A 14,387-nucleotide genomic window follows, 5' to 3' on the forward strand; every position below is an offset into this window, starting at 1 on the left:
CATGCTGGAGGGACAGATTCATAACCCAGAGGCTCCCTTCACTCTGGAATAAAATCACAGTCCAGGTTAGGCAGAGTCCCTTAATGACTCTCTGCAAGAGGAATGTTGCTGAGTGGATGGGAGATTGTAGGTTTACCCCGGGCATCACTTCTGTGTCACTGTTACACAGAGGCTGAGTATACTAACCTGGAAAAAGGCCATATCAAAATTCATTTAACATGGGTGGCAAAAGACAAACACAGTCTGGCTAGGCTTATAACTGCCCTAGAGCAGATAGCCTAGTATGAACCTATGAACCTATTACATGATGTATCCTCAACTGATACACAGATATAGGAAACCCAGTGTCAGTGATATCCCTGCAGTACTACACTATATCAGTAGCCATTCTTACTGAGCCACACACATCCCTGTGAAGAATGCTGTTTGGCATATAGCAGTCTCACGTACATGCCAACACACTAGCCATATGTTAATCAATGACTGGAAATGTATACAGTGGCCTACAATGCATTCTGCACATGACACACATGACCATCACATGGGTATCATACAGATGGATACCTGTTGCCTAAGCAAGAAGGTGTCTTTATGCATATCAGCAACAGTTGCCATACACCTACACTGGATGTCCATTACTCACAGACTTTGATGTGTTATAACATGTGTGACATATACTCCAGACATGAACCCTCACCCACATTAATATATCACAGCTTTCATGAGTGTGTGTCATCCAATTGGCCTAGGACACAGATCACTGCAGTAGCCTGCATTGTCAACAACATACATGTATGGCGTACAGTCTGGGAATCTGCAGGACATGCTGGCACAGGTAACAACTGTATTCATATGAGGCAGGCTTCACACATAAGAACTATTTAAGGTCACAGGTACATATCTCTATGTGGCACACACATACCTGATGTGTGCATTGAAATTACTGTTATAATTATATGTCATACAATAATAAAAGCAACACCCACCACACATTGACAAACTGTGTGACAAAAACACACATGGCATTTGTAGGATTCAAACCCCTATCGACATATGTTATGACACTTGAGAGAAACGCATTAGCGGAGCATGCTATTCGCATTACTGGGTGATTTCCCTTCTCCTGCTATACTTATAGGGTGCTGACATCATCACTCTTTACAAAGAGGAATGTACATCATGTAGTGTGTTATTCCAGTTGCCAAAAGGGCCATTTCTTTCAAAGAGAATTGCACACACCCTCCCCCATACCTGATGTGTGCCTTGAAATTACTGTTATAATTATATGTCATACAATAATAAAAGCAACACCCGCCACACATTGACTAACTGTGTGACAAAAACACACATGGTATTTGTAGGATTCAAACCCCTACCTACATATGTTATGACACTCGAGAAAGACGCATTAGCAGTGCACACTATTCGCATTATTGTGCAGTTCCTCTTCTCCTACTATACTTATAGGGTGCTGACATCATCAGTCTACAAAGAGGAATGTACATCATGTAGTGTGTTATTCCAGTTGCCAAAAGGGCCATTTCTTTCAAAGAGAATTGCACACGCCATCCCCCATACCTGATGTGTGCATTGAAATTATTGTTATAATTATATGTCATACAATAATAAAAGCAACACCCACCACACATTGACAAACTGTGTGACAAAAACACACATGGCATTTGCAGGATTTAAACCCCTACCTACATATGTTATGACACTTGAAAGAGACGCATTAGTAGAGGACGCTATTTGCATTACTGGGAGGTTTCCCTTCTCCTGCTATACTTATAGGGTGCTGACATCATCAGTCTTTACAAAGAGGAATGTACATCATGTAGTGTGTTATTCCAGTTGCCAAAAGGGCCATTTCATTCAAAGAGCCTTGCACACACCCTCCTCCCCACAACCACTATGCATTTGCAGGATTCAAACCCCTTACTATGTTATAGCACTTGAGAAAGACGCATTAGCATAGCGCGCTATTCGAATGACTGGGTGGCTTTTCTTCTCCTGCAGTATTTATAGGGTGCTGACATCATTATTTAAAAAGAGGTATGTACATCTATTACTATCCCTCAGTATAAGGGATAGAATATATATGCATTAACAGACGCATACTTCAGGGTCACATATGCACATCAGCACTGCCAGGTTATGTTTTATACCATGCTTTGTGACCACAGGACTTGTAACACACAACACAACCAGGGGGTGTATCCATATACATCACAGATACACACACCTCTCTGTTGTTACCACTGCACTAAGCATGACAGGCCATACATATACAACTAGCATTGTGCAAAACTGACTTTTGGTTTGGTGTGTAGTTCAGACCACCCCTCCCATATCCAGGAACCACACTTGGCTTCCCTGGGAACAGTGTAGGATATGAAGGTGTTCACATACACCATTACAGTGGTTAACTTCAGGTACATGAAATTGAGTGGGGGAACTACTCAGGCCTCGACATCACCCTACAGCTACTACAATTTGTGAATCCATATGCTATGGCAGAACCAGTCACCACAGCCACAAGGGGGAATACATATTGGACCTGACCATCAGCAACATGGGGACTCTATGTTCTACACCAGAGGTAGACCACCATTGTTAATATCTGACCATAACCAACTTTCCCTGGACATCCATATCCCATCCCCACCCCCAGGCAAGGAAATCACTGCAAACAAAGTATTTCTCAAAAGCAGACTTTGCACTTGTGAAGACTGGGGTGGAATACTTCAATGGCCCCATGCTGGAGGATTATACAGCCCAATCTGCAGAATCCTTTACAAATGCATTCTATGAGCATCCAGAAGGCTTGCATTGATCATGCTATCCCAAATAAAACCAAGACTCCTCCACAACAGGAGACCTGTCTGGTTTACATCAGCCATATATAAGCTGTACAACAGAAGGAGGGAGCTAATACATTACAAAGCAATATCCCACAGAGGAAGGACATCTCTGAACAGTATTGGCAAGACACTTCAATCCCTAAAAATCATCACTTGCAAGTTTTGACAGTGGAATTGTCCAGACACTGCAGATAAGGCTCCCCTCATTCTGGAATTGAATCCCAATTAATGTTAGACATAGCCCCTCACCAACCCTCTTCCAGCAAACTCCAGCCACATGGATGTGACATTGCAAATTCAACCCCTGGGATCTCCACTGTGTCCCTGCTTGATGGAGGCACAGCACACTAGCCTTAAACGGTGCCTTCTGTGACCTACTTTACAGAGGCACAGTAGGCTACTGTACTGGGGAGGCAGACACCAATTACACTCTGGCTAGGCTTATGTATTCCCTAGGGCAAACAGCCTAGTATTGGCCTCTACACCCATATGTTTATGTTTTGGATGCACAATATTTGTTGCTGATAAACTGTTTGCAGGTCTTTATTGCCATAGTTTTTCCTGTTTCTATGAACAACTTGTGTATCTGTGGAAGATGTTTGAATATGAGAGGGTTCCACTATATTACTTATGTCTCTGTTGTCATTTAACTGTGTGCACTGGGCAGATTGCTGTATTGTGGTAGGTTCCTGGCTTAATACATACAAATGCCAGATATGTGTGGCCAACTCCTATACTGAGACATGGCCTAAGTGTGTGAGCATGCCCAGTTCAGGCTTTCCATGGTTTGTTGCCTGACATATGTCTCATTTATCAAAGTGTGTGAGCATGCCCAGTGTGATCTTTCCATATGTTGAGATCTGAGGTCCACCACATTTGTGGTTGTGTGTGAACTTGAACAATATTTGACATTTATAGTTGTGTGTTGGAAGTCATGTTGTGTTCTTACTGCCCAACCGCTTTGTGTCTGAACCCAACAGGGATTATGCTGTGCCTGCAGGGTTTCCATGGGATAGTTTGCATGCATTTGTCAACATTCTTTCATACTGACCAAACACTGTAATATTGTTTAGTGTACTGGTTCAGTCCTTTCACTGTGGTGGACAGTATCCTGGGTTTCAGTCCTCTCACTGCTTTAAATATTCATACTGAGCACACCAGACTGGTTAAGGGCCAGTTGTGCAAATATGACCATGTTGCATTTTGTTCAGCTATGACCTACTTAAACCAGGCTTGTCCAACATTAGTAGTGTATTCAGCAACTTGGGTGGACATTGACAAACACTAGGCTATGTGCCCTAGGCCATTTCTAATCCTAGTCAGAGAGTGTGTTTGTCCTTCAACACACATTTTAACTGGAGTTTGCCATGACATTTTTCAAGGTTAGTATACTGTGCCTCTGTCTAACTGTGACATAAAAGTGATACCTAGGGTAAACCTACAATCTCCCATCCACTCATCAAGATTCCTCTTGAAGAGAGTCAATGAGGGACTCTCTGGCTAACCTGGACTGGGAGTTTACTCAAGAGTGGAGGGAGCTTCTGGGTTATGGATCAATCACTACAGCATGTCCTAGTTATGTCAGTGATGAGGCTCAGGTCTCTCATGTGCATAGCTCAATGGCATTCAGATTTTACAAAGTGCAGTATGTGCATTCATTCCAGCTTGGACATGGCTTTATACATCAGGCACAGATTGCCTCTGGGCAGGCAGTATGCCACTGTGTGGAGCTGCAGTTTGTTTAATCAGGCAACACATGGCATCTGTTACAGCCCTTTGATCCTCCTGGTGAGGTACTTTTGGGGTCTTTCCAGTTGCTGGAGGTGTCTGCTAAGGTACATCCCACAAGGGCCATTGTACTCAATTGTGAGCCTAATGAAGGATGACTGAAGAGGCACGATGACCACCCCTGATCTAGATGTGAATACCTTCATGATTAGGTGGGTATATGAAATGCTTCTCTAACCACTACGGCCACATGGTTGTCAAATGCAAGATTTCTATCAACTTGTGTCCCCAGGTCTCTTATTACTTCTAAAGTACTTAATGGGTTAACACCCATGTGGTAATTGGTGGGCACTTACCGTTTTTCCAAAGGGGATGACTATACACTTTTCTGCATTTAGCTTGATGACATGGCTCTGGCACCAGTTGTCTGTTTCTATGAGGCCCTTTTGTAGGATGCTTGTGTCAGCTGGATGGTCAGATATGGTGCCCAGTTTGTAGTCATCTGCAAACATGTTCAGACACAGTCCTTCCATGTTGGCCTGTACCTCTGAGAAATATATACCAAACATGGGAGGTCCCAGGACCGAGCCTTGTGGGATGCCATTTGTAGCTGGTTTGGTTTCTGACATGGCTGCAGCATTTCTGACCATGTCAGTTCTGTCCTTGAGCTGGTTTGCAACCCATCTACTAACACAGGGGGTTATATTTAAGCTGGTGAGCTTATCTATAATGAACAAGTGGGGTATTGTATGGAAGGCTTTTGCAAGGTCCAGATAGGCTGTGTGGACCACCTTCCCCTCATTAATGGCCTTGGTGACTGTTTCAAATGACTCAACCAGGTTTAAGGGGCAGGATCTGCCCTTAAGAAAGCCACACTGGGTAGGGTCCAGTGTCTGTAGGTCCCCAATATCTTTATTTCTGAGGTTCATGATGATCCTTTCCATAGCTTTGCAGACCAAGCTAGTCAGGATTCTGGGGTGATAGTTTGCAGTATCCATTCAGTCACCACCTTTGTGGAGAGGGACCACTGTTGCTGTACACTGCTCTTTGGGTACATATCCTGTGGTAAGGCTGAGATTGAGCAGTAGTTTTATTTGGTGTTCAATTCTTCTTGGAGTTCATGTTGGACACAGCCCAGGACACCATCTGGTCCCATTGATGCTGTGTGTTTTGCTTTGGAGATGCTGGCTGTTGCCTGAGCATCTGCAATGTCAGGGGGCCAGCACTCTGCTGGGATAGATATTTGGCCTTTTGGTGGGGGGGGGGGTTTGCACTGAACCTGTCAGGTCGGATGTTGGCAATGTGTGTGGGTTTGGTGTATTGTTTGCCATTTTGAACTAATTCTGAGCATATCTGTGAATTCCCACCCAGGTTCCTACAATCAGTTAAGAAAGCCTTGTGATTATCCTTAGTGTCCTGTGCAATTTTTATCTTGTAGCTGGCCTTAGAGGATTTTATGTGTAGCCATAGTTTTTTGTCATAATACTGGTCAGAGATGACTTCCCTTTTTGGGTTTTGCTCTATCATGTAGTATCTTCCTCCTTCTCTTGCATGGTTTGGTAATGGCTGGGGTCCACCAGGCCAGATGCCTGCATTTGGAGGATTGGGTCTTGGTTTTATTTGAGATTGCATAATCCATGCATTCCTGAAGGTGTTCATAGAATGCATTTATAAAGGGTTCTGAGGTCTGGGCCATATTTTCCACAGGCACAAGGGCTTTAATGGATTCCACCTCAGTTTGGAGGAGTGCAAAATTTGCCTTACACATTTTTTTCACTGTGGTTTTCTGGCCAGGGACTGGGGTCAAGATGTGAATATCCAGTGAGATTACTCTATGGTCTGATCTTACCAGCGAGAGATACACTTCTAGTCTTGGGCATAGAATCCCCATGTTGGTGATTATCGCATCCAGTATGCTTACCCCTCTTGTGGGAGTGGTAAGTTGTTCCATAGCATTTTGGTTTATGAATTCTAGGAACCTTTGCCCTAGGGTGTTGGGGCTAGAATAATGCTCCCAGTCTATGTTTAGGTAGTTGCAGTCGCCCAATATAATGTTGTTTGGAGAGACCTTCATATTTTCATGTGTTCTCAAGTAGGCCAAGTGCGGTTCCTGGATTTAGGAGGATGGTCTGTAGCAGGCTACAAACTGGGAGGCAGTTTTAGCCACTGTTACTTGCCCGTGGATAGTCCGTGCTGCTTCTTGCTGTGGCACCAACCTGGGGGTGTGGTTATCCTTGACAATTATTGATAGTCACCCTCCTTTTGTAGTTTGTTCCATGTTGTGGGGCTGTAAAGCATGGTATGAGGTGTAACCTGGTAGTGTTAGGGTGCTCTTGTGAGCCTTGAAGCAGGTTTCTGTTACTGCACAGATATCAACATTCTCCATGCTGAGGAGAGTTTGGACTACATGCATCTTGCAGTTTAGACTTCTGGCATTGGGTAGCATTACTTCTAGTTTCTTATCCCTTGTAATACCTGTGGAGGTGGGTTTGTGTTTTGAGCCTTACCTATTCAAGGCACTATGGGGGTGACAACAGGCTTTGCCAGTATCCAAAAGGGCAGGGTTGATAGGTGCAAGCCATCCCTAGTGGGTGGAGCATCGTGTCTTGCTCAGCATGTCATCCCAGACTGACAGGCATTGGATCCCTTTTGACTAACAGCAATACTTAAGCCAATTGTTGTAATTGATCATCTTGTCTTCATATTGTGGCATCATGCTTGGTGAGGGTAGGATGTTAGTCAGGGTCATCAAGTTTGCATATACTACATGGTGTTACATTGCTTAACACATGGCAATCATGCCTCAGGTGGTGCTGCAGGGCTGCCTATGTTAGATGCACATACTACACTCCCTGTACATGTTTGAAAGCAGGTTGTGTCAACTTAGTCATCCCTTTTACTATATGTGTGAGTCAGAGAGAGGTATCATTTCCAGGGTTCCTACTGAGCCAGTGTATGTGCTATGTGTTGCCTCTTTGCCAAGGCCAAGGCATACTGGGCACGCCTCCTTCTGCCTACTGGGGCAGGCTCAGGTTGTTCCTCCTCCGAGTCACGCTCTGCCTGTGATGGCCTTGGCAATGGTGGGGGGCTGTTTTGGCCCGAGCCTATGCTGGTCCTGCTGCAGCTGTTTTCGCAGAATCATATTATGTAGCATAGCACATGCCATGACAATTTGGGTACATGTAGTTGGTGAGTACTGCAAGGCTCCACCAGATGTGTCCAGGCACCGGAACTGTGACTTGAGCAGCCCAAACACACGCTCTATTACATTACGTGTTTGTGCATGTGCCTCATTATGGCGTTCCTGTTCAGGTGTGTCTGCATTTCTGATGGGTGTCATCAGCCACGGCTCCAGTGCATAGCCAGCATCCCCCAGTAGGTGACCATGTGGGATGTCCCCATTGGCAAATGTCTGGTACAGCTGCATCAGATGCCAGATATGGGAATCATGGTAGCTTCCAGGGCAGCCAGCACACACATTCATTATTATTCCCTGGGCATCACGCACGACCTGGCAGTTGATGGAGGGGAAGTACTTGCGGTTAATGAGGCCCTACCCCGGTCACCGGCTGGTGCTTTGATGCGTATATGCGTGCAGTCTATTGCACCCACTACCTCAGGGTATTCTGCTATGTGCTGGAAGAGATGCATATTGCTGGCCAATACCTCACGGGAATTGGGGAAATATACACGATCACCGACATGTGTTGACATGGCATCCAGGAACTGATGCAGTATCCTGGATGCTGATGCCTATGATATCCCCATCATATCACCAGTTCGTCTCTGGATGGTACCTGTTGCTAGTATTCTTAGGCCAACACATACCTTGGTTTCCACTGGGATGGGTTCCCCTCTGTTGGTTCTGTGTGTGAGGCGTGGCCTGCACAGCTCAACAATTTGCTGTAAGAGGTCTCTGTCCACTCTATAGCGCTCCACTATCTCCAGCTCATGTAACCCCTGGTAGGTGACCCTGGGCCTGTACACTCTTCTCCGTCTCCTCACTGTGGGTTGTCTGGCAGCATTTGCATTGTCACCACCCTCAGCATGTCGCATATGTCGCCTTATAACAGCTATGGCAGCCCCTAGCATTTTTTTTCTGAGTGAAGCTTTTTCAGTTTTCACTTCTAATAGCTTACTCCAGTGTTGCAGTGTCTCTTCAGAGAAACATACTGCACTGTTGTTTGCAGAGTTTTAAGTGCTGGGCTGGGCTACTGTTCTGCCTGTGTAATTGCCTGCTTCTGATTGTTTTCACCTGTTACATCTGCTAGTATTCCCTGGTAGCTTCCTACAATTTTTTCTGCTTCCTTTTTCCTTTCTATTTCCTGGGGGGGGGGGGTGACATGCAAACAAGCGCAAACACGCTCACAGCAGCTAACAAGCGCGCACACATGCTTAGACGGACTAAAACTTGCTTATTCGGGTTAAAACGCGCGTACACAGCTAACAGGTCTTTAAACAAGCTTCTACATGCTTACTCCAGCTTAAACACGTGCACTCGCACTTATACACACGCACCCTATCTTACTCGGGCCTCCGAGCATGCATACGCATGCATGCACATCCAGCAAGAAACTTTGGTGTTATCCACAGTGTACACCTTCCATTTCTTGGTTTTCCCATGTCTACTTCTTGACACACCTCTTTCCATGATGTGTGACTGACAGCTTTCACATGCCACTCTGCTCCACTGAGCTGCATTTCTTTCATGCATACCCCCATGTGATGTCACCTATCTCTTACTCTGTTACTCACCCTTATCCTATCCTTATCCTACTCCTACACTCCAGGGATTGTGCTCATTTGCTATGTAAAAGTGCGATTCACTATCCTAACACTCATTTACATAGGATTGCCTACTAATGCTAAGTTACATGTCTTACACTGAGCTTCCCCCCTTAGCAACCCCTAGTTGGTGGCCATGTTGTTTTCAGCCTGCTATTCCCTTACATTGTAAATTCATGGTTTGCATAAAACCCACGTTTGTGGGTATTAAATTTTTATTTTTCTGTTTTTTACAGCGCAGCCCATTTGCCTTTCAGCTGCAAGTGAGGTAATTTGCATATCCAAGCCCTGTCCATGTAAGAGCCGTTTTAGGAGCTCTCTTACATGCCCCTACAGGCTGTTCGTGGATCGCTCATCGGACATGATGGCTACATGGAGTCTTACACTACTCTTAGACTCCGTGCAAGCCATCGTGAATCCTGCCCATAATCTTTTATCACAAAACCTTTTTTTTGTGCTATATATTTCAGAAATTAAAACTTGTTTTAGTAGAACAATGGACTCTATTACATAGTGTATTATATAGATATATTATGAGCATATGTTATAAGTATCCTTCTTGTATTCCGTCTATATAAGTATATAGAAAATTAACATAAGATATAGCTCCACTATATGCTTCATATTAAAATGCATCTAGTACACAAAATTGTTACTTGACCTTATCTAGTACTGCGACTGATACTAGTCAAATGAGAGAGAAAAAAAAATGTTGAATGAGCATAAAGTAATTTTTTTTTTTTACAATAGTATTTCAGCCAAGTCCAAGTTTGTAGTGCATCTTTTCTTTATAAGCCATTTTATTCTGGAGAGATCACTTTAACATTAGCTTTCTCATTCAGTTCTTGTTTAAAACTTGCTTTTTTCCTTTACATCATCTAGATTGCCAATAATTACATAAATATTCTTCTTCAATAACCACCTTTAAAAACTTACAGTTAGTAAATTAAGGAAGTTTTGCAGTACCTGTGTTATTTTTGAGCCATGAATTTTTTTTTCGTTAAGTGTAGATGCCTCTCGATTTTCAGCCTAATAATACTGCAGTTTACTTCCTGGATGGCAATCTGGTCGAGCTATTGGATGTCTTAATGCATTTATATGGTTCTTGCTTTTTTGGAGGGATTTTTTGGCTGCCGTAAACTGGAATTGGCTCTGACATCACTGAATGAGATAATTAACATGTGCAGCATGAGGTCAAACGTCACAGGACATCTGATGTGTCTCATCTTCCTGGAAAAATGGCTTTAGAATGTTGCAACAGAAAAGAAAGCTCATGGATACTTTTTCTAGCAATATAAAGTTAAAAAATATTCAGAAACTTCAAAATAATGTACAAAAATACTAGCAACACCTGCATTTCATCAGATTTAAGGTAATTTACAGTTTAAATGTATTGTAAATGCTGATAAGAACAGTATAAATGTTGCTTACACTTCATTGGTTATTTTGGATGGATTTCATTGAATGCTTTTAAGAAAGGTGAGTTTGCTTCTCCTTTACTTTTTACTTGGTATGTAGACCCCTTCTATTGGAATTGTAGAGAAGCAGGATGCTTCATTTGGAACTTTATTTTTGTTTTTTACTAAGTATGCACAGAAAGGTGATAACATTTGTCTCTGTTGCTTGATAGCTAAGGGTACATCCTGTACAACTGCTATTTTATTGCCTTTCCAAATTATTTGTTTTTTTTTAGTTGTGCCAGCTTGTAAAACCATGTTAGCATGAGCTGCATTCAATAATCTCACATAGACTTGCCTTGGGGTATCAAGAGTTTGAGATTTTCTTAATGCTCTATGAAATCTCTCTATTACAAAGTTTTGTACTGCAGCATTTTTGAGATGAGATTCCAAGATGTCTGCCAGCTAGGAAGCACACTTCTCAGTCAGCTCCTGACAAAAAGTTATAATCTAACCCAATCTGGGCACCAGCATCTCTACTAACTCTTCAAAAATCAAGAAATACTGTACTATACTGGATACTAAAGCATCTTTTCAGAATTTGTAAAATATACAAAATTTATATATTTATCTGCAAAACTCCATGTGCTGACGGGAATTTCTGCAAGCAGTTCAGCCCTCACAAATAAACTACAGGAAGCTACATAGAAAATAAAAAAAACTTTGCTGAATATAGAAACATGGATTCAATGGAAGCTCAAACATCAAAAACAAGACTTTCACAATTAACTTCACTGGAGAAAGAAGTCTGTACAAAGATACAAAAACTGCAAAACAGCAAATAGACCTACAGAAGCAAAATGCTAAAATGAAGACAGAACAACCCCTTTTTATGGAAGAACTCAAAGCAGCTCTATCACCCTTGCAGGAAGAAATAATCTCCTTTTATACAAAACAAAATGCTTTTGGAAGTACTTTAGATCAAATATTATCTAGATTAGAGAAAAATGAAGAGAAAACTGTAGAAAATGAAACTAAGATAGAAGACATCAGAAGAAGTATTAATGCCACAGGAAAAAAACAGTGTCTGAACTACAACAAAAATAATAGATCTAGAAGCAAGATCAAGAAGAAATAATGTGCTTATCAAGGGCATCCCTGAGTCATACGAACAGGCTTCATTATATACTGCAATAACAGAAATCTTTGAAATACTCTTGGATAAAAATAACAGCCTTAGTCATTCATGTATTTATTCAGCCATTAACCATGAAGTTCCTTCTCTATTTTTAAAGCTATCTGACATATTCTCCTACCCAAGATTTCATCCTTCCAAATAACTCATTAGCAACATTCAGTAGTCAACCTTGTTCCAATTAATAGGATGTTAGAGAAAATCCTTCACTAACAACTCATGTAGTTTATAAAATCCTTTACAAACAACTCATGTAGTTTATAAAATCCTTTACAAACAACTCATGTCATTTATAAAATTCTTCACTAACAACTCATGTCGTTTATAAAATCATTCACTAACAACTCATGTAGTTTATAAAATCCTTTACAAACAACTCATGTAGTTTATAAAATCCTTTACAAACAACTCATGTAGTTTATAAAATCCTTCACTAACAACTCATGTAGTTTATAAAATCCTTTACAAACAACTCATGTAGTTTATAAAATCCTTCACTAACAATTCATGTCATTTATAAAATCCTTTACAAACAACTCATGTCATTTATAAAATCCTTTACAAACAACTCATGTAGTTTATCACTTAATATGACATACTTGCAGACATGCAGCAGACCTTTGAATCTAGATAAAGTACCACCACCTTTGTTATATTTACTAACACCATCAACAAAAAAATTGAGCAAAGGAAACTAACTGGTACTTTGCTTGTTAACATAAGAAGAACATCTCATTGTGTAAATCAAAAGCTACTACTACATAATCTCAATAAGTGGAATCGCTCTAAGGAGGTTTGCACTTGGATTAAGGATTATTTTAGTAAAGCAATCTTCCCAACTGGCCTCAGCTTCACAAACCATAGCTTCCTACAACAAAGTATTCCAAAAGCTTCAGTCCCTGGACCTTTCTTTTTGTCAGTGTTCATCAGTGATATCCCCTGAGAGCTACGTAAACACCATTCCACATGCTTGAATGACTGAACTAATGAAACTAACAGAATCTCTGCAAAAAGATTTTATGCTTCTGATCCGGATAATACTCAGATAAGATGACATTAAGAAAACCAACCAACTAACAAACAAACAAACAGAAAATTTCACAGCAATGCTATTAGGTAAAAATAGAAACCTGGCAGCTGTTTTACATCTATATATTCCTGACTCCCAGCAACAACAGCAAGTGTCACCTGACTCTCAGCAAACATACATTGCTGACAGCCTTAATCAATCAATCCCCTTCCTATATTATCTAAATACTTAGGAAAAAATGTACTAACACAGCTGAAAATGTTATATAACACCTCCCATCTGTCTATCAATGAAAATAGACAAGCCATCAGAATTAATATTTTATACCCAGATTAGAATCCTCAATACATGTCAGTGAATTACAATTCCCACAAAACTCTTACATCCTGCAAAAGGCAAAAAACAAAACATTATGATTCAAACATCTAAGCCCATTAAGGAGCGCCATGTTACGTTATTATAAAATGGAACTGGCACCCACACAGAGAAAACTGAGCATCTTTCCTACTCAATACATTCAGCAACAAATTACTAAATGAACTCTTACCTTTGCACTTCAGGTACAAAGGCAATGGTCTTGTTAGAACCAATGTAGTCTTGCAATGAACAAGAGATCATTCACAAAACCCTCACCAGACTACTGAAACAGACTGCTACAAAATATCAGGAAATATACCCTCTGTGTATGTCAGGAAGTCCCAGAAAAAACAGATAAAAAAAGACCAGTGACTTAGTTTTGACAACCATTGTTAATCCTCCCTTATTTCACCTACCTTCTTTGTGACATTAGACTTATGATCTAGGCTCATATTAGGATTTAGTCTTATTAGTCACCTGGATACTAGAAATCTTTCTTACATCATCTTTTGAAACATCTCATAGGTTCATAGGTTCATAGGTAGGTACTAGGCTATTGGCCCTAGGGCCTATATAAGCATAGCCAAACGTTACCCTGGCTTTTGCCGCCCAAGAAAATTATTTTCCTGTGCCCCTGTCAAGCAGAGCCACAGAAGTGATCCCCGGGGTGAATTTCCTATCTCCCATCCAATCATCAAGATTTTTCTTGAAGAGTGCTAATGAGGAGCTTTGTTTGATATAGATAGGTAGTTTGTTCCAGAGTATGGGAAGTCTCTGAGATAGGAATCTATCCCACCAGCATGTTCTGTTTATTGTGGTGACAAGGTTTAGGTCCCCAGAGCGTGTAGCTCGGAGGGATTGGGATTTCTTTACGTGGAGCATGTCCAACAGCTCTGGGTTTGACATAGCTTTGTATGTTAGGCAGAGTTCACCTCAGAGTAGGTGATATGTGACAGAGTAAAGCTGGAATTTTTTGAGATGGTCTGCGTAGGGCATCTGAGGCTGGTAATCCTCTTTGTGAGGTATTTCTG

The sequence above is a fragment of the Protopterus annectens genome, chromosome 4.part0, assembly GCF_019279795.1.
Source record: "Protopterus annectens isolate FY-2018-M chromosome 4.part0, PAN1.0, whole genome shotgun sequence".
Classification (NCBI taxonomy): domain Eukaryota; kingdom Metazoa; phylum Chordata; order Ceratodontiformes; family Protopteridae; genus Protopterus; species Protopterus annectens.